At 35.3% G+C, this 22,997-nt stretch overlaps 1 non-coding gene across 1 annotated transcript; it reads left to right on the top strand.

Annotated features, from left to right (window-relative positions):
• The first annotated feature begins 7,906 nt into the window (after positions 1-7,906).
• Positions 7,907-7,980, top strand: TRNAT-GGU (transfer RNA threonine (anticodon GGU)). The gene has a single exon. It is a non-coding gene; the product is annotated as a tRNA-Thr (tRNA).
• The last annotated feature ends 15,017 nt before the right edge of the window (positions 7,981-22,997 follow it).

Raw genomic sequence — 22,997 nt, 5'->3', positions numbered from 1 at the left:
GGCGTAGCTAGAGGGGCCGAGGGGGGAATTTTGCCTCGGATGCAGAGGTTCCAGTGGACGCTAAAGATGTTACTAATTTTTAGAATTAAATGTTTTCCACTCTTGGAAAACAGAAGGAGGCGCGAGATCTTCAGTTGTCCCCCGGCGCTAAAAACCCTAACTACGGCTCTGATACTCTCCCACTTACCCAGCAAATGGTGAGGGAGTAGAACCAGCTGCCAAATCCAGATGATGAAGTATTATCATTCATCACATTTCAATTCGAGCACACTTATAGAAGCTATCAGGATGAGTAGGAAACGAGAAATTATCAGTACCTTCCCCGATATTCGAATTTCGGACCTCCCGTTAGATATCCGGACGGGTTTTCAGTTACATTCGAAGGCATCTGGTTAGGAAAAAAGAAGTTCCTCACAGTTCTTAAAATTAATTCTCAATAGCTTAGAATATATAAAAAAGCGGCTAGAAGAAATTCATATATTCATCACTAGAATAGTTGAGGATTTTCTGTCTATAGTTCACTTACAAGCTCAAGAGGACACTTTTGTTTGGTATAAGTAATTAATTATAATATAAATAATTAATTGTCAGTAGTAAAATTCAGTTAGCGCACTATATTATAAGCTGAGATTACTGACAGTGATCGATCGACCGATTTACTTTCACTTTCTGCTTAGCATTTTAAGACGATCGTTGTGTTAGAAACATATTTACTGCTGTTTTGTTCACTTAATATTCGGCAGGGACGTGAATTAAAAAAGTGCTTAGCTATTGAAATTTTAGTAGTATTTTGGTCATCAATCACATTATGTCGACCATGAGTATTACAGTTTTAATTTTTTAAACGGACCTTTGAAATAATTCTCTGCCCTGTTTCCTTGCTTCGATTTAAAACGAGTTAGGAAAAATCTTAAAAAAAGATCTGAGCAGTTATCGAATATTTATTTGCCAAATTATGTTGCAAAACCGAACCTCTAACTTCAAGAGTTTTGGTTATGTATTACATTTATATCGGTACAGGTCAGTTCGACGCCTACGTTTCGACGCCAACGGTTCGACGCCAGCGTTTCGACGCGTGGTCAATTCGACCTGACCACGACGTGGGGTCAGTTCGACACCATATTTTTTTTGCTTTTGTTTGACGCCATACTTTTCGTATTTTTATTTATTTTTAGAATAAGCTTACATCATCATTCAAATAAATTTGGTGTCATCATCATTTGGTGTTTCCCACACCATATCAGTAGAGGTGGACGTGTTGCATATGCCAATTAACCATTACGGTAAAGGGATGGTGCACACGTCCCCCGTCAACTATCAACTATCAACTACCACACCACATTATGGGAATTCATACATGGTCTCTGGCGTGTTCAAAAATCAATTCATCAATGTTATGAACAATTTGTACGTGGAGATGAACCGCCGCACAAGCAGAATAGGTATCTGCGAGCTGATATGAGAATTAAAGTAATAGTTGAAGATTTTGAAAATCGTGAAATAATGGAATACCTGAAAGGTGTGGCGCATCATTTTGCAGTGGATTAGTATAATAACAGTTCTGTGATGTAATCTTATTTATCTGTAATCTTATTTATCTGTAATTATATTTGTCTGCAATATAATATAACTACTTTGTAACCATATGTTTATTTACCATTTGTGTATTTTGCCTTTTTGATGATGTTTTGTGAAATAAATAAATAAAAAAAAACCCTCCCTCATGTCCCGGGCCTTGACGTTGGCGAGGGGGCTTCTCACTAATCTGGGACACAAACAAAAATCTAGAACACTTTCACACATATACACACATATATTTATTTCAAATATGCATGCTAAATCGCTAATTCAATAAATAAAATCAGTCATATTACTTATTTATATTACTTTATATTTATTCTAAAAATAAATAAAAACACGAAAAAAAAATATATGGCGTCGAACTGCCCCTGTGTCGAAACGTACGGCGTCGAACTGCCCCTGTGTCGAAACGTACGGCGTCGAACTGTTGGCGTCGAACCGTCGGCGTCGAAACGACCTGCTTCGCATTTATATTACATATGAATGTTATAAAAATACGTTACAAGCATTTTAAGCGATATACAATATTGTTCTAAAATCAAACATTCGACAATATGATATTTTTTAGCGTTAAGAGCGTCCACGCGTTATTGAGAAATTATTAACCGCGAAAGTGATTATAATACGTTATATATATATATATATATATATATATATATATATATTTGAGCATTATAAGAGCCCATGCTTTATTTGAAATGAGATACACAGCAAAAGTGAGGATAAATTATGGTTGCTATAAATGATATACGCTATCGTCTGAAAAGCAAGTACTCGACAAGAAGATATATTTCAACGTTACAAATGCCCATATTAAATAAGAGTTATGGGGAGTGTCATAAAATTAAGTAATACACTGCGAAAGGGATTCGACTCAAAAGTTAGCATAAACATTATATTCGTCGTAAGCGATATTGATAGAATTTCAGTATTTAGAAAAATTTATAGTAGTATTGATTCTACAGCACAAAGTTGGCCAAATTTGTTTATATATATGAACACCTTCTGCCCAAAACGTTCTGTAACTAGATTAATGGAAACGAGAGAAAACATAAGATGAAAGTTTAAATGCTTCATAATCCCCCTTCCAGTTGAGTACAAAGCACAGAAAGCTCATACAACCAAATGAAATTGCCAGAAAAAAAATTGTTAGGATGTTTTCAACTTGCGTGTCACAGTGGCTTGAATGTAGGTTACGCAGTCAGAAAATTGACACTTCATGATAAGTTTGGTTGTTTGGTTTTAGGGAGGGGGAGTTAAATCGGCACAAAATCGGTTGAATATGAAAGTTGGTTAAGAACTGACACACGTTGCACCATAACTCCAACCGTGTATAAGGGCTAATTTCACAGCAAGAAGAAATCCCGCTTCTTCCATTGTACAGGATGGAACCAGCTGAATCCTGTTGACACATGTTGACAACTAACACACGTTACACCACAACTCCAGCCGTAGAAGCGTTTGCCGTGCTCCAACCGTGTAAGCGGTAACACGTTGTATCACAACTCCAACCACGTAAAAACTGACACTCATTGCACCACAACTCCAACCGTGTAAGTGGGCTAATTTTACAGCAAGAAAAAATCCCGCTTCTTCCATTATACAGGACGAAACAGCTGAATCCTGTTGCACAACCGACCCATGACACCCGGGAATTCCCATTTATGATTATATGCCAGCTAGGAAATTTGTCTCGGACAGACGGTGTACATATATATTCCAAGTCTACGTTCTCTGATTTGAAAACGTATCCACCGCAAAAGTGAGCTAACGAAAAGGTGAGCTCGAAACCTCTGGTTCTAATAGAATAAAAGAACTGAAATTTATTGAGATTTCGAATTAGAGTAAAAAAAAAAAACTGAAAGCTTTCAAATTTTATATAACGTCCAAAGGTGCATTTTTTTATTTAAACATACATGCACGTTTCGAGAGCATTTGGGCTAACGCCCGCTAAAAATATTTAAAAACAGCATATCTATAGAATTTTTTATAGACAATCTCGCGCACTGGCGATAAAAATATTTTATTACGCTCACTGTGTTGCCATTGCTCGCTTTGAAATCGTTGAGTTTCTTAATCAAAAATTTGTTAAGTTTAAAAAATATGAAATAGATGATAAAACAAATAGGAAATTCAAGATTCGTCCTTCAAGATGCCCATATTCCAGTAGAGGATTACGTTATTCAAAATTTGATGGTTGTAGATATCATTATTTTTTCACAAGCGAGAAACATACATATGTTCATGCGTATTCTTTATTATTTAATTGTTTTAAATATAATACAGGGCGATAATATTTGGTGGCAACAATTTGAAAAGTGATACAGCCGTTTATAGTGATTCGACGGAATCCCGGAGAAAGCATGATTGTAAATGCCCGTCCCTTCATAGGAGACAATAGAGGCCACCTAATTAGGTGCTTCCGTAATGAAATGGAGACCATTTCTGGTCCTTGTAGTGGCGCACGGCTAATGGCTTTAAATAAGTGCCTGGTACAGAACCAGGACAAGAGTGAGGTAATTGAGATATTTGCTTCAGGTGAATTGCTGAAACGGACACCAAATAGCTGTTAAACGCTAGAATTCATTTAAATTAGAAAACTAATGTATTAAGAAGTACCATTTTAAAATATCGTATTTAAAAAAAAAAAAAAAAGCATTAAGAAATACAATTTTAACATACCATAAAATATTATTCAAAATACCGTATTATAAATATAAAAACTGCATTGACACTATTTACGATAACTGAAAAGCATAATAGTTTAGATACTGTGTTAATTATTAATACGGTGCAATCGAATGTCTGGTTGCCTGTGCTCGTATATAGTAACCACCTGCTTGTTCAGAACAGCCTAACATCTGTCAGTTTATTTGACATACGATAGTGTCAAAGTAATAAGCTACAAAGTTCTTTAAATAGGAATTTTTCTTATTTACTTTTCCTGCAAGTTGGCTTCCATAACACATATTTTTAATGCACAACATTCATTGATTCAGCACAAGAAATCAAGAAAATTTTGATATAAATAACTCAGTTGAAGTTTTAGAGAAGAATTTCTCAAAAGTACTGCAGTTTTATAGAATTGTATACCCTTTTTTCTAACATTAAAATTGACATGGATTTATGTTTACTGAACTGCAGAGCCTGAACTTGCCTATGAAACTCGATGCCCTGCTTGCTTCTATACTATAGGTTTTATTGCAGTTGCCACCATAAGAAATCCCATTTAGCCGAGACTGGTGCATAATTTGCTTTCCAGAACTCCACAATTTCGTCATAATATGTTTTCCAAGTCCATGAATTGAGCTTGGAGTGGCGCGACGCTCGTTTTTTTTTTTTTTTTTTTTTTTTTTTTTTTTTTAGCAAATTTTTATGCATTAAAATCCATTGGAATTGCGTCAGAAGATTAAACAAGTTTTTTTTTAAATGAAATATAGCTCATTATCATTTTCTTGATAATTTTTTTGTGATGAATATTGCAATTGTACCACAATTCTTCGAGTTTTCATGCTGTTGTAATCGTATTTAGTTTTGTTCAGAAATACGCAGTTGGTTTCATTTATGGCTATTTCCGAAATAGCTTCAATTTATTTCTCGTTTTAGCGAACTGCCACCTCATTTTCTGAGAGAACTGGAAAATAAAGATATCAGGTAAAGCATGATTTTCTTTTTCTATGCTTTTGTTTGTTTACAGTGCGATAATAAAATTAATTGTCTAACAGCAAAGTAATAACAAAAACGTTAAAAGTCTGAATAAACAAACCCTTCCTGCTCATTCTGGGATAAAAGATGTTAAGGATTACAAAAACACCGATTTCCGCCAATACTGATGAATAAAAAATTTTTGATTATTGAACTATTAAAATATGTATTTTAATAAGTTAATTAATTAAATTAAAAAGATGGTTTTTCTGTTTGTTTGTGATATCATCTTCTCCAAAACGACGGGGAGTTGAGTTTCAAAAAGGTATCTCCTGGATTCAAAAAGTTTGTAGGAAGCCATTTCGACCATTTTCATCTTCGTACGACTTAAATCAGCCGAGATATTACCTAAAAACTCTGAAACTGCTAAGTTTTGCGCTCATTTTTTCGAGTGGCAGCAGTCTCGCTCGCATGATATAAAAATCAAGGTCATATTCTGACTTTGATGACAGCACGCGATAGCATGTAACGTCACTGTATGTCGAAAACTTTTCGTTAATGTCAGCATTTTAAGTAAATTGCTGCTGTTGGTAACTTTCTTTGTTTCAGACTATGATAATTGAAACGATATGTTATGGCCACATTAATTCTTTTATTTATATTGAGAAAACGTTGTTATATTACATTAAATTTATATCATGATGGCATGCATATATCTGAAGTGACAAAAGTTTTTGTTTCCTAGTTTTGCAACAAAAACTTATTAATGAATTGGTTGTTGCTTGGAAAGAATCAAGGAAGTTAGAATCGATAGAGTAAGTCTGACGTCACAAAAATGAAGCCAAGAAATTATCATCAAAGTGATGTCAAGACTTATCATGGCAGCCATACAGCGTACGGGTAAGACTGCGAAGCATATTGTTAAATAAAATTATACCGAATCGGAAAGCAAATATTAACATCCGCAGGCTCGGAAAAGTGTCTTTAGATTTTAATCCGCATAAAATACTATTGAAACTTTCCCTGATGTTCCAGGTTTTACCATGTAATACATTTCTGTTATAGTTACCATTTACACATTTGCATGTAGCTAGATTTTATTAAATTTAAAAGCCATGGTATGGCAATCATGGTATTTGCAATCTTGTTGTTGTTGTTTTGTCAATGTATTTCATGGAAGAACGGTTGCCAGAGCCTCAAGCATATTGTACTTTTACTACTACCCCAATTTTCAGGAAGAGCATCCTGGGGGGGGTCCGAAGGTCTCCCACCCATCTCCCCTACAAAACCACACCAGATGACTTTCGGCCAGCCATATAATTAGACTGCCCCATGCCGCAAAGACACTATACATTTACAAACATCCAAGCATTCTCCGGGATTCGAACCCAGGTCCTTCGGTACCACAGGAGCCTTCCCTAACTACTATACCGTCTGGGTGGCTGCAATTCTTCTGATCGTTCTTACTAAGTAGAAAATAATTTGCATTAAGTATTAAAATTAGGACGAGAGACTTATAAACATTCATGAACAGCTAACATATAGAACGCCGATTAGAATGTAAATAAAATCAACAGAAAGTCCGTTTATGGCAGGAGCTATGATGTTTCATGACGTTTACTGTGACGTCATGAAATCGTCATGGCGTCACAGTCACACCATTAATGTGATCATTATCATCATGAAATCGTCATGGCGTCACAGTCACACCATTAATGTGATCATTATCATCATGAAATCGTCATGACGTCACATCATGGCATTAATGTGATGTCATGAAATCGTCAGTATAGCGTCACAGTAAACGTTTCATGGTGTTTACTGTGACGCCATACCATGACGTTTCATGTCTTCATTTTTACTGCACGGGACATACGGAGAAGACTTATTTCATCAATTTTAACCTTCATGGGAAAGAATGAACTGATTTCATTCATGTTAAACTGTTTTTATGCATTTTCTTTTCAGGTGTACGCAGAACTTTTAAATTTTTGCTTTGGTCGACTCATCTGGTGGGCTTGCCCACTAGTAACTCTAATAAATTGAGTGTTTTTATTATAATAAAAACTACGTTGGCAGTGCTCTGTAATAACTAAGATTCTTAGGTGAAATAAAGATTAAAATAAAGTTTTAGGAAAGTCAAAATCTTAACAAAGCACTTATTCGTAATGATTTGTTTACTATTATTTATTACATAAATGCATTTATTTGTTTGTCAGCAGCCGAGAGGACAAGATCTCTGAATGTTCATTCTCAGTTCGATTTGAGTTCAAATCCTGCGAACGAGTCAGCTCCTTGGGAGTTTTTAAGATTTTCTCCATCTGTGAGATGAATACGAAACAGCTTTCCTCAGAAAATATTTGCAAAGGCATCTTTTCCCTCAGGCAGATAGCCCTAGCGTGTTTTGCTATAAAAATAAACTCATATGTAACTCAAATATGAACCAGTTTCTCTCAGACAGTCTTCCACTGGTTTGAGAATCTGCTAAAAGTTACACATCCTTCGAACAGATATTTGAGTCTGATTGTGAACGGCGTTAGAAGACCGATTACATCGAACAATTTCCCAGCTGTTTCTAACACATTTCTTTTCGTAGCACTTGCTTGTTTATTAAAGTCCAGCAAGTCCTTCACATCGCTAGTGATGTAGTTATAAGGTATTTCTCCTGCTTTCCTAGCGTGCCTTCGTGGTGTAGTGGTTCAGCACGCTGGGCCGGTATTCCAGAGGTCCCTGGTTCGATTCCCGGCGAAGGCGGTTGCTAATGTTTCATCTCTTCTGCTTCCAAAAATCCTAATGTGTCTACATAGTCTTGATGCATGTGTCACGGAAGACCAAGAATACTTTGTAGTTTGTCAGTAGGATTGGTCTCTGAATGAATGGGATGGGTTTTGAACCCGTTATATCCCATCTTTGTACAGTTACTTGCTGTTGGAACTCCATTTACATAAATTAATTCCTGCGTCAGCCATAATTCTTTTGACTTCACACAACATCTAAAAAGCAGTTGTCGAGAGCTCCTACAAAATCGTCGACCATATACACATTTATCGAGCATTTCCACCGTGGCGGGGGGGAACTCTCGAATCTTTTCGATGTGTTTCTTGATAGTGGCAGAGAGAAAGAAGGAACTGGCGTTACGCCAAAGAGAATACGACAAAATCTCAGAATCTGTTTATCATAGTGTTCATTCGTACCTGGGTTTTTATTTGGAAACAGAAATCGGACTGCATTCCGATCCTTTTCATACAAAGATATTTGCCAAATCGCCATTTCGCTATCTGCTACGAAAACCACAACATTCAAACGGAAGAAAATAAGCATTTTGAATATCGAAGGGTTAAGGCTAAGTCCAACGTATAATCAGTCATTTATGGAAAGTTCACCCCTTCATGTGCACTGTAATCAAAAAACATTTCGTTTCTTGCAACTGACCAATTATCTAAAAACCATTAAAAATGGTAGATAAAACACCATTAAGGCTTTTCACCTTGTACCTTGTCATTTGGAACTTTTTCGGCAATAACCTGATTTTCATAATCACTCAGTATTTCTCGGTAGTCGTTATACAGTTCTGGCCATCTCTCAAGTTTTCTATTCAAATGATCCAGTCATCTCCTGGCAGCTGTTAAGTGATCATTTAATTCTCTAAAGTCAAGTTTCCATGGTAACCCAACTTCGTACCACCCCTCTTTGTAACATACTGAATTCTTATAGAGTGTCATGGCCCTAGCTTCCTCTTCTGAGTATACACCTTGGAGGACATTTAATTGATTTTAATTCCCAAAACTATCGCGAACCCTCATCAGTGTGATCTCGTGTAACATTGGTAACTTCTTGGAGACACGGCCGGAATCGAACCTGTCACCATCCATCCGAAAACTGACTCAATTAAAATGATAGATTTGCTCCTTACGCGGATTTGGTTTCCCCTGAATAGTTTGTGAAACACGTCACCTCCCAAAAGAAACAATATTTTTTGCGGTAAATAATATTTCGAATTAGCGTTCTTTATATTTTCCGGCAAAATTAAATTTTTAATATTTATTTTTTCAGCTGGCACATTTCCAGCAATTTCGGACAAAATTTAAAGATCCTTATTAAAGGATTCTTCGTCGTTAGCTATGCGCATACAAATTTTCTCCATGATCATAAACTACTGTATTTTTCAATACAATTAAATCTGCCCTACATTTGGATCTTGGAAAGCCTGATGAATCAGCTGCGTCTTTAGTTATTAAATTTCGCATTCATGTGAATCACATAAGGCATTTAACCACTTCCCATTGGATTGCCTTAAATTAACCCTCTCCGTGGATTCGTAGCAAGCAGCTTCGAAAATTTATGCATTGCAGTTTGCTTTGTTCTCTGAGTTAAGGTTATTTAATTACTTATATTATTGCAAAACGCTTGAGGGCCATCTGCCTGAGTTCAGGGATTATTCCTTGGAGGACTTACTAAGGAAAACTAGTAGCATTCATGTTACACATAGAGGAAATAAATCAAATTTCAGTGCAGCCAGCCCGTTCTCCAAGATTTGAAACTAGATCGCACTAAAAGCATTCAGCTATTTTACCGCTCAGTTGCCGATGAACTTGCTCTAGAAAATATCCATGCACTTACCTTATAAGCACCCAGGTCCAGGTAAGAACTTATAAGCAGTTACCAACAATTTGTGGATTATACATCCAATTTCGTTTTTTTTTTTTTTTTTTTTTATAAAAACTCTCTTTCAGGTATTAAATTACAATATACAAGCACAAATCACAAGATAAACAAATAAATAAATAAGTGGCATTTATTATGTTCATTATTATTTTAAGCTTTGAATCCGAATTTTAAATCTGAACCCAATGTATCTAGTTTATTTACTTACCTGATACTATTTTCGTTTAGCAAGTTATTGACCGCAATTCGTTGTTTGGCATAAATAAATTTTTCGTGGTTCTAGTGGAAGCTGAAAGTTAAATCTTATGACTATTTGAAGGATTATAGAAAAAACTTTTAATTTCTCATCTCAAAACTGCGAATATGAATGGACATATCTTTGTAATCATTATTTTAACTTCAGTTCATATTAAGTGTTATAAGGGCTGTGTCTTTCCCAACTTCTCTTCGAATACTTGGCGGCAGAGGCTGATTTCAAAATCCAGCCGTCATGATTCGTCGGTTTTTTTACCTACTAAATTTTATGACGTCGATTTTATGTAGTCTCACTTGATACACCGAAGTTCATTGCCAACTTTCCATATGCTACAGTATTATAAAAATATTTCGCCAGAGAAAGCATTCAGCCTTCATTAGCAGTTGGCACATACTTTCGCTTTACCTGCAATCAACTTAGACCCTCATCTTCGACCAAACAGGAAGGTTGCCCAACCTAATTAAGACTTAAATTCGCCAAATATATCGGGCACCTTATGTCAGAATCTTCAGTACACGAAAGTGGTATTTCATGCCGTGAGTCCAGTAAGGCACTTATTCCTTAACCTCAACAGAGCTCCTAACTAAACGTTTAGTAGGTCACATGATCTATATCTTTTTACGGTATTACTTGACATAATACACCATGCAACGTCGTATACAGTCAAATACACTTGCTGAAAACACTTGAATAATGATAAAAAAATGTTTTGAGATATGAGAATTAGGGCTCTTAAACAGGGATAATGCTAGGACAGTTCTTTTTAACAGTAATAAATTTAGTTTTTATCCAGTCTGTAGGAGATTTGTAAGTGATGCTAATGTGCTCAGTTATGCGTTTGAACGTATTGTTTGCCCATGCACGAATATGTTTGAAGAAGGCTTGCACAGATGGCATTCCGCAGTTTCATGCCTATCAAATGCATAATAATCCAAGAACTCTACGAAACATTTGAAGAAAATTGTTTGCCAAGAACAAAATTAATATTTGCCTAGACAAAGAAGAGCTTTCATATATAGCATTCTAATATAATCTGGTTTGTTAAATACAAAGAAGAATCTAAACTGGTTATGCATTCAACGCTTTTCTTTCATTCGAAACCCAAACAGAATACACAAATACTTATATTATAAAGAATAACCATAGCATGAAGCGGATTTTTGTAGCAAATAGTTACAAGAAAAATACAAGTCGAGTTACAAGATATAGAGTCTGGCCTTCTGGGGTAGTACAACACAGACCAGACCTTCTAAAATACAATTGTTGAGTTATCATGATGTCTTGTAAGTACTACACACATGTCTTGTAAGTACTTGTCTTGTAATTACATGTCTTGTAAGTACTTGATAGCACAGAGATGAGGAAAGAGTGTAAAGGACCTTTCATTTGAATAAAATTTAACAGTCGGCATCAACTCCTGCTTACAGAAGCCAATAGCTTTAAATCAAAGGTAATGGATGGACTAAAACTAATGAAGTTAAGTATAATCTAACGGCTTCGCTAGTATAACCGAGACAGCTTCAGCCTAGTATAACCTACCTGTCTCTGACCGAAGTCAGCGTAAACACGCCTAATGTAACTCAACATTGCAGAATACTAATCAAGAGAATCAAAGTTAGCAGCGTGGCTTCAAGCGGGTAGAATACGCTCTAATTTTACCTTCTAAAACCTTCCTTTAAATACGCTGTACTTTGTACCCTATTTGAATATCGCGCCAGCAAGAACTTTACATTCTTGCAGAGAAATGGAAATTAGGCTTATAGGATAGCACATTAACATAAAATAAGTGGGTAGAAACTTAAATGATGCTTTATAAAGTAAACGGTAAAACTAACGATAAAAGAAAAGGTAGTAACAAGAAAAGGTATACAAGCTACAAAAGAAGCATTTTCTCTCACACTCTAATGTTAAATAACAGATATTGATGGCATATAGTTAAGTTAGTAGTTTTATAGACAGCATTAATATCATGGTTGATATACTCTTTTTAAAGAGTAGAATACTCATTTTTTTTACATTTAAGACATACTTAATTAATTTTCAATCAATAAAATTCAGCTTCTTAAAATATTTATTGAAATGTTTCAGTAACCAATTTCATTTTATAGTCTCAATTAATGCCCTAATCAGTTGACGTTAAATACATATAAAATTATCTCCTCGCTTTCTGAATGATCGAGCACCATACAATAAGATAATCATTGTCTTTAAACTAACTTACGTTAGATGTGTTTCAGCAGCTGTCTGCCATTTTTAAAAGCTGCTCAAACAAATGTAATTCTGAAGTATTTAATGACGCTAAGAAACTTCTTTAAGACATTATGACCAAAATGGGAAAACTAAGATACGTAATAATTTTAATGAAACCATTAAAGTCCATCCCCAGACTTGTACAATGGGCTCTGTTCAGCTGATGTATCCAATTATATTTCAGCTAGAAGGTCGAGTCATATGACAATAAGAATTACTTCGCAGCACTTTTCTTGTCCCTAATCACCCTTATTATCTCAATTCCGTTGATATTTTAGCTTTTAAACAACGGCCTGCCTCGAATGGAGATTTAAATGGATGTTGTTAGAATATCAGCAGTATTTACTTTAAAATGAATGTTCTGGGCTCAAGAAATAAATTTACTGATTTTATTGAATATATTTGTAAAACATTCTTCTCAAGCATCCCCAAAAGGGAAAGTTAAACTTTACTTCATAAGTTCTTATTAAGGCAAATTGAAAAACAAAAGTGTACTTTTATACCCATAAATGACGGAAAGCTTTTCATCCTGTACGGTATAGGGATTAGTAAAAGCTGATTAATAATTTGAACTTCAGGGTATGTGGGTTTGAATTCGCGTTTAGTTCTTTGTGTGTGTCCCTTCTCACCTTCTCGGGGGTATAATACTGGTCTATTCCACGGGATGTTACTTGGATAATACTTTCAGTGAAGCGATGTCTAAACGATTGATGGGTTTGGGCCATTCGAAATAAATGCTTGAGTAAAAAGTATCTGACTATTAAAAAAATGACAAAAAGGGTTTTCTATGAAAAGTTGAAAATGTTATTTTATGTAAAATTCTTCCAAAAACTTCTTCTGACTTCTAAAAACCTTAAGTAAAATTTCTTAAATAGATTTCTGAGGAACATTTAGCTGCTCTTTCAGTAAATTATAGAACAAAATACTTCACTCTCAAAGTCGTCCACTAGTTGTTTATGATCGTATTTGTTATTCATTGAGACTAATTAAACACTGTCATAAGTTATAGATTCGAATTAATGCACTTATTAGGCTGATTTACCTACAACCAACTTCAAAACATAAAATAGTTTCATTTTACTAATCTGCAGGCTTGAAATAAGAATCTGAGCATTAAAACTTCTGTTTGATTCTAGTTATCTGAATTTCCAAAACTAATATCATCTATCTCTAAATATAATTTCTATGAATGTTAACTGCGAATCAAACTAATGAAGGAGCTTTATTAACCCGTCCAAGACTCAAAGTAGTTTTGCTGCTTTCAAACCGGGTCTTGGTTGAATTTAATTTCTTGCTATAATTGTTGTGGCCTTTGTTGTAGCATAATGACGACATTATATTTCTTTCATCCAACCGGAAATGCAAAGCAAATTATATCAACATAAAACCACTTTTGTAACAATCAGTTGTGAAGAACACAAATGGCAGATGTGTGGTTAATTTGAAAATAGCAACTGTAGTGCTCGGACTTCAATTAGGTTAGAAAGTATCGTAGTTTCACATGCAAATGGAATAGCAGGGAGTAATATCAACTTGTGACTTTTAAGCAATAACAGAATAATGTCCGAAAACTACAAAGAATAATATAGAATAAATTTATACGAGAAGGAACTGCACAACCTCTTACACAGAATTCATGTCGCTGACAGGCTGAAATGAAAAAAAGAAAAAAGCTTTTGCCACAAGAGGTGGAAGCTCATATATATCAAGCACATTTAAACACACGAATCAGATAGTTCTTTTTTCATAACAGATTTGCCTAGCATTTCTAACGGATAAGGCTTTTTAACTAAGAAAGATTACAGAAAAATGACAAAAACTTTTCAGGAGCATTAGGAGTATATTTCATTTCTTCACAACCTTAAGGATTTGTTACGCTACCGAAAACGTTTCAAGGAGTATAGTTAAATCCCTTCCTTTCTATTAGTCGTAACACGGCAAGTAGCATGCCAAGCCTCAGTAACTCATAAATTGTGGCACGAACATTCTGGACGACAGAAGAAAGGCCTTTTGTTAAGGATTATGAGCTTTCGTGCTATTTAAACGCGAATTATTCAGAGAATCTGGGGGAAAGAAAAGTAGACGTCTGAGTTGGCCCTTTTACGTGTTAAAAAACATAAAAGGTTGTTGTAATGTCGCTTTATATTTCCAGTCATTTTGACAGTCGCTTAGTAGCGCTTTCCTTCCCAGATTTTTGTCATTAAAATGCTGTTTCGGTGTTCGACACGTAAAACAGTTACGCAATTTGCTTTTTAATTTCCTTCTACTATTTTTATTTCAAACTGCTTTTATTAGTTCTAAGTATACGAGAACTTTCAAGGATTGTGAAGCAAAACTGTAGCTAACAGAAGTAGAGAAGAAGTCTTTCTGTACAAAGGATGCGCTGCTGAAGAAAGCCCGTTAGATGCAAGTTAATGTGGCCAAAAATGTACCTCTTAAAATTTGTTATAATCTCCCAGTCACAGTTCTTCCATTGATCCAAAACGGAGTACACATTGGAACATTTCAAACTTTGTATGTTGCAAGGCTTCACATTGCAACCTTTTAAAGTTGCAATGAGCAAACTTTACGTCTTCAGCAGTTCATATAGTAATTATTAAGTGCCACATTTGCTTACTGAAGTGCATTATAATTTTTTCCGGTATTTGTCTCTTTAAACCACTAAAATTCCCCACTTTGATCCAAACCATTAGCGGCCAAGTGGATGGAATTGTTGAAGAATGATAGTTCAACCTGAATTCAAGTTCCTATAAACGAAATGGCTGCAGGAAATTTATCTACGTATGAGATATATACCAGTTCTCTTCGAAGGCCTCCTTTTCTAAGCCTTAGAATGCTTTGACATAATTTAAGCAATCCTTAAATCCAGATACCATATTTTTCGGTTCACGAAAAATAAGACAGTTGAATAAGACAGTTCTAGAAGTTTCACTCCGGTTGGTTCCGCGATGTTTTTGGGTTTTTATGTGAAACTGGAATACGAGTTAAATTAAAGACATCATTCTTACGACCTCTGTGAAAGGCAATTTTTCTTAAACATAATAAAAATACCAACCAATTTCCTAATATAGGCATTCACCAGCAAAACCGTTGAACATTGGCAGTCTGGTCAAACTGAAATTGCTATTGACATATCTATTCATCTATCTATATATCTATCTACCTATCTCTCACTCTCTGTCGATATATATACGTATAATACTTACTGGAAAGCCCGGCGGTCATACGAAATGACCGCTGTTTTAGATATTATAAATTGTAATTAAAATGATTTGTGGAAAGATTAATTTCTGCTAATTCAAACTGAATTACCCAGGGCAGGCGGCGAGGACGCCCCTTTGCTTTATTTAATTTGCGTCTTAAATTGCAATTTGCAATTTAAATTGCAATTTGCGTCTAGAAAATTTAAGCTAATTTTTGCTTTCCCAATTTGCGTTCAGTTGTAACCCATTTCAAAAACAGATGATTGCTAATGGAAACAAATGTTCACGTTCCGCCTGACCCGCTCAATTTGCGTTCATTTGTAAACCATTTCAAAAACAGATGATAGCTAATGCAAACAAATGTTCACGTTCCCCCTGACACGCTCAATTTGTATTCAGCGGAAAATTCAGTTTAAAATATAATATCGGACTAAAATCGGGCAAAATTTTAAACTCTTTATATTTAGCATAGGAGTTTGGGTAAACCTACCTGATGAGATGCACTACGCACAACTCGTTAGTTGGTTTCATCTTCTTTCATTTCTCAGCGTTTGCAAATTTCTTGGTAATTCATATGTACATATAGTTAAATACATAATAAGCAACAATTGCATGAATTAAAAATATTTAACAATTCTTAAATACCATGATAATTTAATTAAAACAATTATAACTGCATGTATGGTATCAGTGTATATGGACTACTTGAATGCCGTGGCAACCTCACCCCTTTGGCTAGTACAGTTACGGAAGCAACCAATAAACTATTAGTGACAAACAGACACTTAAGCTGCATATATATATATATGGGGTGAAGTAATATCATTTTTTCTGAAACTGCTGGCTCCCGGGCTTAGCGAAGCACACCGGTGGATTCCGCAGGTCCGTGGCACGCCATTTTGACCATTCGCGTCTTCGTGGGACTAATTAGCCGAGATATTAATTAAAAACTAATTTTCCCCCACGTTTTCTCTACATTTTCCAATTTCTTTCTTGATTTTTCCCTGTTAGAGGGATTTGGCTAGGTGCCAAATTCTTTTTTCTCGAATATCTACAGATCGGCGTACAGTTGAAACTCGAGACGTGTATCCTCAGATTCCAAAAAATTCTCGGAATCCACCGATACCGTTCTCATCTTCGTACTACTTTAATCGGCTGAGATAATAAACTGCTCAAAACAGTTAAAGGATATTGTAAGTTTTATATAAAATAAAGATATAAGCGAAATTTTTTTTGCCGAAAATGGAAGAAGAGAATCACAAATGTAAATTTTTTTGATTTTCAAACTGTGGAGTATGCTAATTTTGAGTTCAACGTCAAAAACGTCGCTTCAGCGGCAGCGAATGAAATTTGACTTTCAACTGAATAAAAGACAATGAAGACAAGGATGATCGGTGACATTCAGTGACTGCTTTGTTTCGATGAGTACGATATCTCAGCGAAGTCGTTTAACCGATTCAGAAGCTTGGAGAGTTGTTGGTAGGTTAGAAGGGGGCCAAACTCAAGCTGAAGTAGCGCAAGCCATTGGAGTGTCACAAAGTGTGATTTCCAGGATCTGGAACCGTTTTTTGGAAACTGGAAGTGCAGGCCGAAGACCAGGGCAAGGTCGTAGACGGGCAACAACGCCCAATGAAGATCGTTATTTAGTGTTAACGGCTCGGAAACACCGAAATATGAATGCTACTCTTCTCCAACAACACCTTCGCTCGGCTACTGGCACCACGGTTTCAATTCAGACTGTCCGAAACCGGCTCCATGGTGTAGGTCTGTATGCTTGCCGACCGATGGTATGTGTTAGACTAACATCAAGGCATCGTCGCGACCGAAGGGAGTGGGCAACAGAGCATGTGAACTGTGGAGGAGAAATGAATGGAGCAATGTTCTTTTTTCTGACGAGTCCCGTTTTTCTGTTCATCCTGATAATAGGAGTATTTTCATCTGGAGGGACCGTGGCAGTAGGAATAATCCTGCGTTCGTGCACAAAAGTGTCAGATTTGGCGGTGGGGGAGTGTTGGTGTATGGTGGCATCTCCATTGACGGGCGCACAGACCTCTACATCATTCGAGATGGACCTCTGACTGGTCGCCGATATAGGGATGAGATCCTCAGACCTATTGTAGTCCCTTACGCTGCAGCCATCGAAGATGACTTCATTTTAATGGACGATAGCTGCAGGCCACATCGTGCTAACCTGGTGGAGGATTTCCTTTTCGAAGAAGGAATCGTACGAATGGAATGGCCAGCGTGTTCTCCAGACATGAATCCAATACAGCACGTTTGGGACGCTCTAGGAAGACGAGTTGCTGGCCGCCAAGCACCCCCACGAACTCTCCAAGAACTGGAAAGTGCTCTTCTGGAAGAGTGGGACAGAATACCCCAACTCGTGATTAATAGCCTCACTGACTTCATGCCTCAAAGGTGTTCAACGTTGCTGGCCGTCCGTGGAAACCATACCCCCTACTGAAAATGATTTCCTTTGAAGAAAACACCTTTTCATATTATTTTTTGTCATATGCACAAATTGTGTTTTTTTCCTTTTGTACACAAATGCGCAATAAAACGCATTCTTTTCTGCCAAACATGTGTAATTTATTCTCATGTAACCTACTACGTCTGTCAACCATGTTTCAATCAGCCAAAATGTTCCCCAGCCACAAGATCCACCTAAAACCGCAATATCCTTTAATTGTTTTGAGCAGTGTAATTAAAAACTGCGGAAACGTTAATTTCCGCGCTTATTTTTCCGAGTGGCAACAATAAATTATCGGCGACACACACTTTAGCTGCTTATATATATAAAGATGTAAGATAAAAAATATAAAAGCGAACTTCTAAATTTAATTCACTATAACCTCTTTTATCTTTTATTTCATTTGGAAACATCATCTCTCTGTCCTAATAATAGCGCTATAATTCCAAACTGCATCATTCAAATTAATCATGCGATTTTACGTAACCCTTAATGCAGATATCTATTGTCCAATCAAAATAATTGTAAACCAAAACTAACTCGAAATGAAACTTGACACCCACCCTCTTCTCGCTTACACTTTCATGCTGTTCAGACGCTGCAACAATTTTTTATCGCATGTGGCCACAAAATGGGAATTTAAATAAATAAAAGGAACTTAATCCGGCGCGACTATTTATTCTTCAAAATGGGTGGATGCTCTAAGCATCGACTATCTACGCCAGGGTTTCTTAAACTTTTCTCCCTATTTATCACTGATATTTTTTTTCGCGACCTTCACGACTCTAATATTTACAATGATTTTGTGGGACCCCATAAGTATTGCGGAAATCCGACACACGCGTGAGTGAAACTCTCAATTTTTTTACTTGTACTGTAATATACTATTGCAGCTTTAGGTCGTTAACTTTAATTTCTAATTTTAAGACATAGAACAATGTGAAAATTTTAAATTTTAAATAACAGACGAAATGACAGCGTCACGTGCAAAGCAAGGAAAATGAACGTTTCTATTATAAAAAGAATGCGTCGACACGTTTTCGTTTTTTCCTTTGTCTGTATTGTCTTATCTTTATCTGTTTTCAGATACATCGTGTAAAAATATTTAGTAATTGTAAAATTATTATAATAAGTTAAAGAAATATCAAAACTACTAAAATTTTTGTCTACCCCCTTGAAGTTCGCGACCCACAGTTTAAGAACCCTGATCTACGCTAAACAATACGCATCTACATCTCAACGTTCCTACATTCATGCTTCAAATATGTTGTGCTATCATTACACTTTTTGGCGCAGTTGATTTTCGAACCTATAATGATGTCTCAAGCGCGTGGAACTCCCAATGCAGAGTTTATTGCAACTAATTTGTCATCGTTTAACTCAGTGTGGTCCAACCTTTAGTTACCCGAGGGCCAATCAAATGCTAGTATAGGAGAGTGAGGGCCAGAGGCATTAAAGAAAGAAAATGAATTATATATAAATCATTAGTTTAATATATCTTTAGGAATAAAAGAAATTGTCATCTGATGGATAGCTTTGCCAATGTCAACGGTTTCCCGCTAAATCTGCTATTTTGTATTCCCTGCAGCGCAGGTTCGCCAGCTAGTTCCCATCCTAGCGACTGTTTTACACTGCTTGTTTTCACAAATATATTAATTATTCTGTTTATTATTATTTAAAGGAATAAGAAGGGTCTTTTGTTTTTCTAAATGTTTAACTAACATTTTTTGTCTCCAGTAAGAAGGGCAAGTGCCAACAAAATGAATAAGAGGGTCGCGGGTTGGACCACACTGGTTTAAATAATGCATGAAATAAAAAAAAGTGTTCATGACTATTCGAATTTTCGAATTTCAAATCAGGCCAAGGTCATTGTAACATCTAGGTATGCTGCGCGAAACATTCTTTTAACAGCGTATAGGCGGTATGATTTTCAACAAGTATGACAGCGATTTAACGGCATCGTCAAAAGTGCTATTGAAATGTGATTAATTTCTTCGGTTTCAAATTCACCGTTTAAAGTTGTTTTCCTCGACGAAACCAAATGACGATATTGGAAAAAGTGTGTTTTGATGTTCCTTGATAAGAAAGGTTTTCTGATAAGAAAGGTTCTCTTCAACTACATCATTGTGGATAACTTGCTCAATAATTGGTTATATTTTGAAATCTGAAATTGTAATATGGCACTGCTTTATCACACTATCAAATTAAAATGTATATGTATTCAAAGATTTTATTCAAGGAAGATAATTAAATGTTATTGTTATTTATAAGTATAAGTTTTGTCTAAAAATTTTAATTAATGTTAAGAATTTTGGAATTATTTTGTAAATAAGATTATAGTTTAAAAATTTGAATTTTAAGAATTTTCTAATTAGTTTGAGAACGAGAGTCTATTTGAAATATAAATGAAATAATTATTAAATAGGAGAAGATTAAATATTACTAAAATTAATATACGAATACCAAAGATTTAAGAATAATAAAATTTATATGAGAATTTAATTAAGAATAAAATGTATTTGCTTGGAATTATGATAAATGAATGTTATAATTATCAATAATTGTATGTTAAATATAAAGTATGTTTGAGGGAGTATTGGTTCAGAAACAGAGGCCTGTTTTATTTCTGCATAACTGTTCTGTTTACCCTCCTCATTTAATATAAACATTGAAGGTTACTCTCTTATTTAAATTTTATATAGGATTTTTATTTTTTTTCATATAATGGAGTGTGATTTTTTTAATATAATGGAATGTTGTTCTGCAATTCACATAACCACTCATGAAAATTTAATACATGAGCCAGTTTAAAGTGGATATGCCCAAATAGCTGGATATGTGTGTACTACGAGAAAGCTGTGGGGTCTTCTAGTATGTGTAAATTAAGAAAATTGTAAAATGTGAAAGTTCAAATTAGCAGCTTAAATTCTCTTCTGTATTCTAAAAATAGTAAAACCTCTCTCTGCACTGCGTCATTTCTATATTAATCCATATTATATGACTCTTACTTAATTCTGATGATGTAAATGGAACCAAAACTCTAACAGCCAATAGTAATTCTATAGCAATATTACCTATCCAATCAAAATGCATTGAGAACCAATACTAAGTCTGAATTAAGATTTCTCCCTGAAGATAACGCACTTGCTTTCTACGCTTTGACATAGCTGGACTCCAGTCTATCTGCTCCTTCTAGCTTACTGCAAATTTATCAAAAATGTAAACTTTTTGGAATAGGCACAATTAATGTGCCAACTTGTTTGTGGTCGCAACATGTTTTCTGAAATAAAAATTCAATTAAATATACCTTGACTGCCAAATTTCTTATTCATTATGGATCAATACTTCTACGCCATCAAAATTCCTGCTGGTCAGTTACTTCTAAGTTTGATTTTATCACATATATATGTGTGTGTGTGTGTGTTTATATATCCATGTATGTGTGACTGCTTGTTCTTGTACTTTTTCTTGTTCTTCATCATCAGTCAAAACCTCCACCGCTCAACATGAAAGCTTAAAATATTATGACCAGGTTGATTATCCCTGATTTAAAAGAACGTTACCAGCCAGTTTGTTTAAGGGATTAAAAAATTCCGTTTGAAGCGGAACTTCCTACTTCATCGTTACAACACTGCGAGTTTGAAGTAAATAATAGTGTTTCTCTTATAAATATTGTTCTTTAACGCCATTTAAAACTTAATTTCTTTATTTCTAATTATGTATATTCCCCCATTATTTGTAGTGCTTTCTCTTAGAATTGAACATGGTCCATAAATGGTTAAATGGTTGAATGGTTAAAAGAGTCAATACTGGAAGCTCGACTTGAGTTCGATGCTTGGCCAACGAGCTGGTTGCACGCTTAGTTTCTGTGAATCTCTGCATGTGTAACGGGGATTCAAGCCAATTTTCCCCAGAAATCTCCTCCACAAAGGCATCCCTCCCCTTTCACAGATAGCCCTCGTATGCTCTGCCGTATTCTAGTAACTTATCCTAACCTTGTTTTGAACACTAATTTAATTTATGTAACTAAATGAATTTATTTTTCAGTTTTAGCTGCTGAAAAATACAGGTAAATTGCTAATAGCAACCTTGTATGAATTACGATGTTGTTTACTCCTCTATAATGCGTTTTTAACTTTACGGTTTATCTTAATTTTGCTTTAACCATTTGCACCATCTCCAGTATTTCTCCGCTAATTGGGAGTCTACACTGCTCCAAATTCTTAATTTTTCTACATAATAAGTGACACAGCAATTTTAAAACAGTTTGTGCTACATTAAAATATATCTGTTTAGAAAAAACTTCTCTTATGCCACATTTACCTCATTTAACCAAAAGAGAATGGAGACTGGAGGTTTCACTGTGTATTTAGCTTTCCACCCAAAACTTCAGAGATGTTATAAAAGTAATACCGCTGAGCAGCTGTCAGTAGCGTGCTATGTACTGAAGTTACTCAACAGATTTCGTAAAGCCAGTGGGAAAGCAGTTTGATGCGCCTTTCTTGAAACGGTGAAAATCTGTTTCATTTCGTTACAAGAGGCTCATCAGCATGCTCATCTTCTTTATTGTAAGATTTTTTTTTTCAGAATTATAGTTATTTAGATAGACCAAATAAGGTGAGATGAACACATTTCAGTTAATTTTATGGAAATCCTGGAGAAGACAAGCTTCTTTAGAATTACTTAAGCGTGCAGTGTTTGTATTCAAGCGAAATCTAATGTTTTCAGACGTAACAGAAGTTCAGTTATAGTAGGGATTTTCGCAACAATTCTTTTGAAGTATTGACGGTATTGCTTATTTTTTTTTCTGATGACTGTGCATGTCAAGGCAAGAACCACATTCTATTCCTGGCACTCGTCGAAATGAAAATGTTCGATAAAATTGAAATTTCTTTCCTTAAAGAGTGTCATTCGTTTCTCCCAAGCG

Source organism: Stegodyphus dumicola, chromosome 4 (genome assembly GCF_044657685.1).
Source record: "Stegodyphus dumicola isolate Sdum_Otavi_A_Nest chromosome 4, ASM4465768v1".
Taxonomy (NCBI): Eukaryota; Metazoa; Arthropoda; class Arachnida; order Araneae; family Eresidae; genus Stegodyphus; species Stegodyphus dumicola.
The sequence above is the reverse complement of the archived record's forward strand: the minus strand, read 5'-3'. Positions and strand labels throughout refer to the sequence as shown.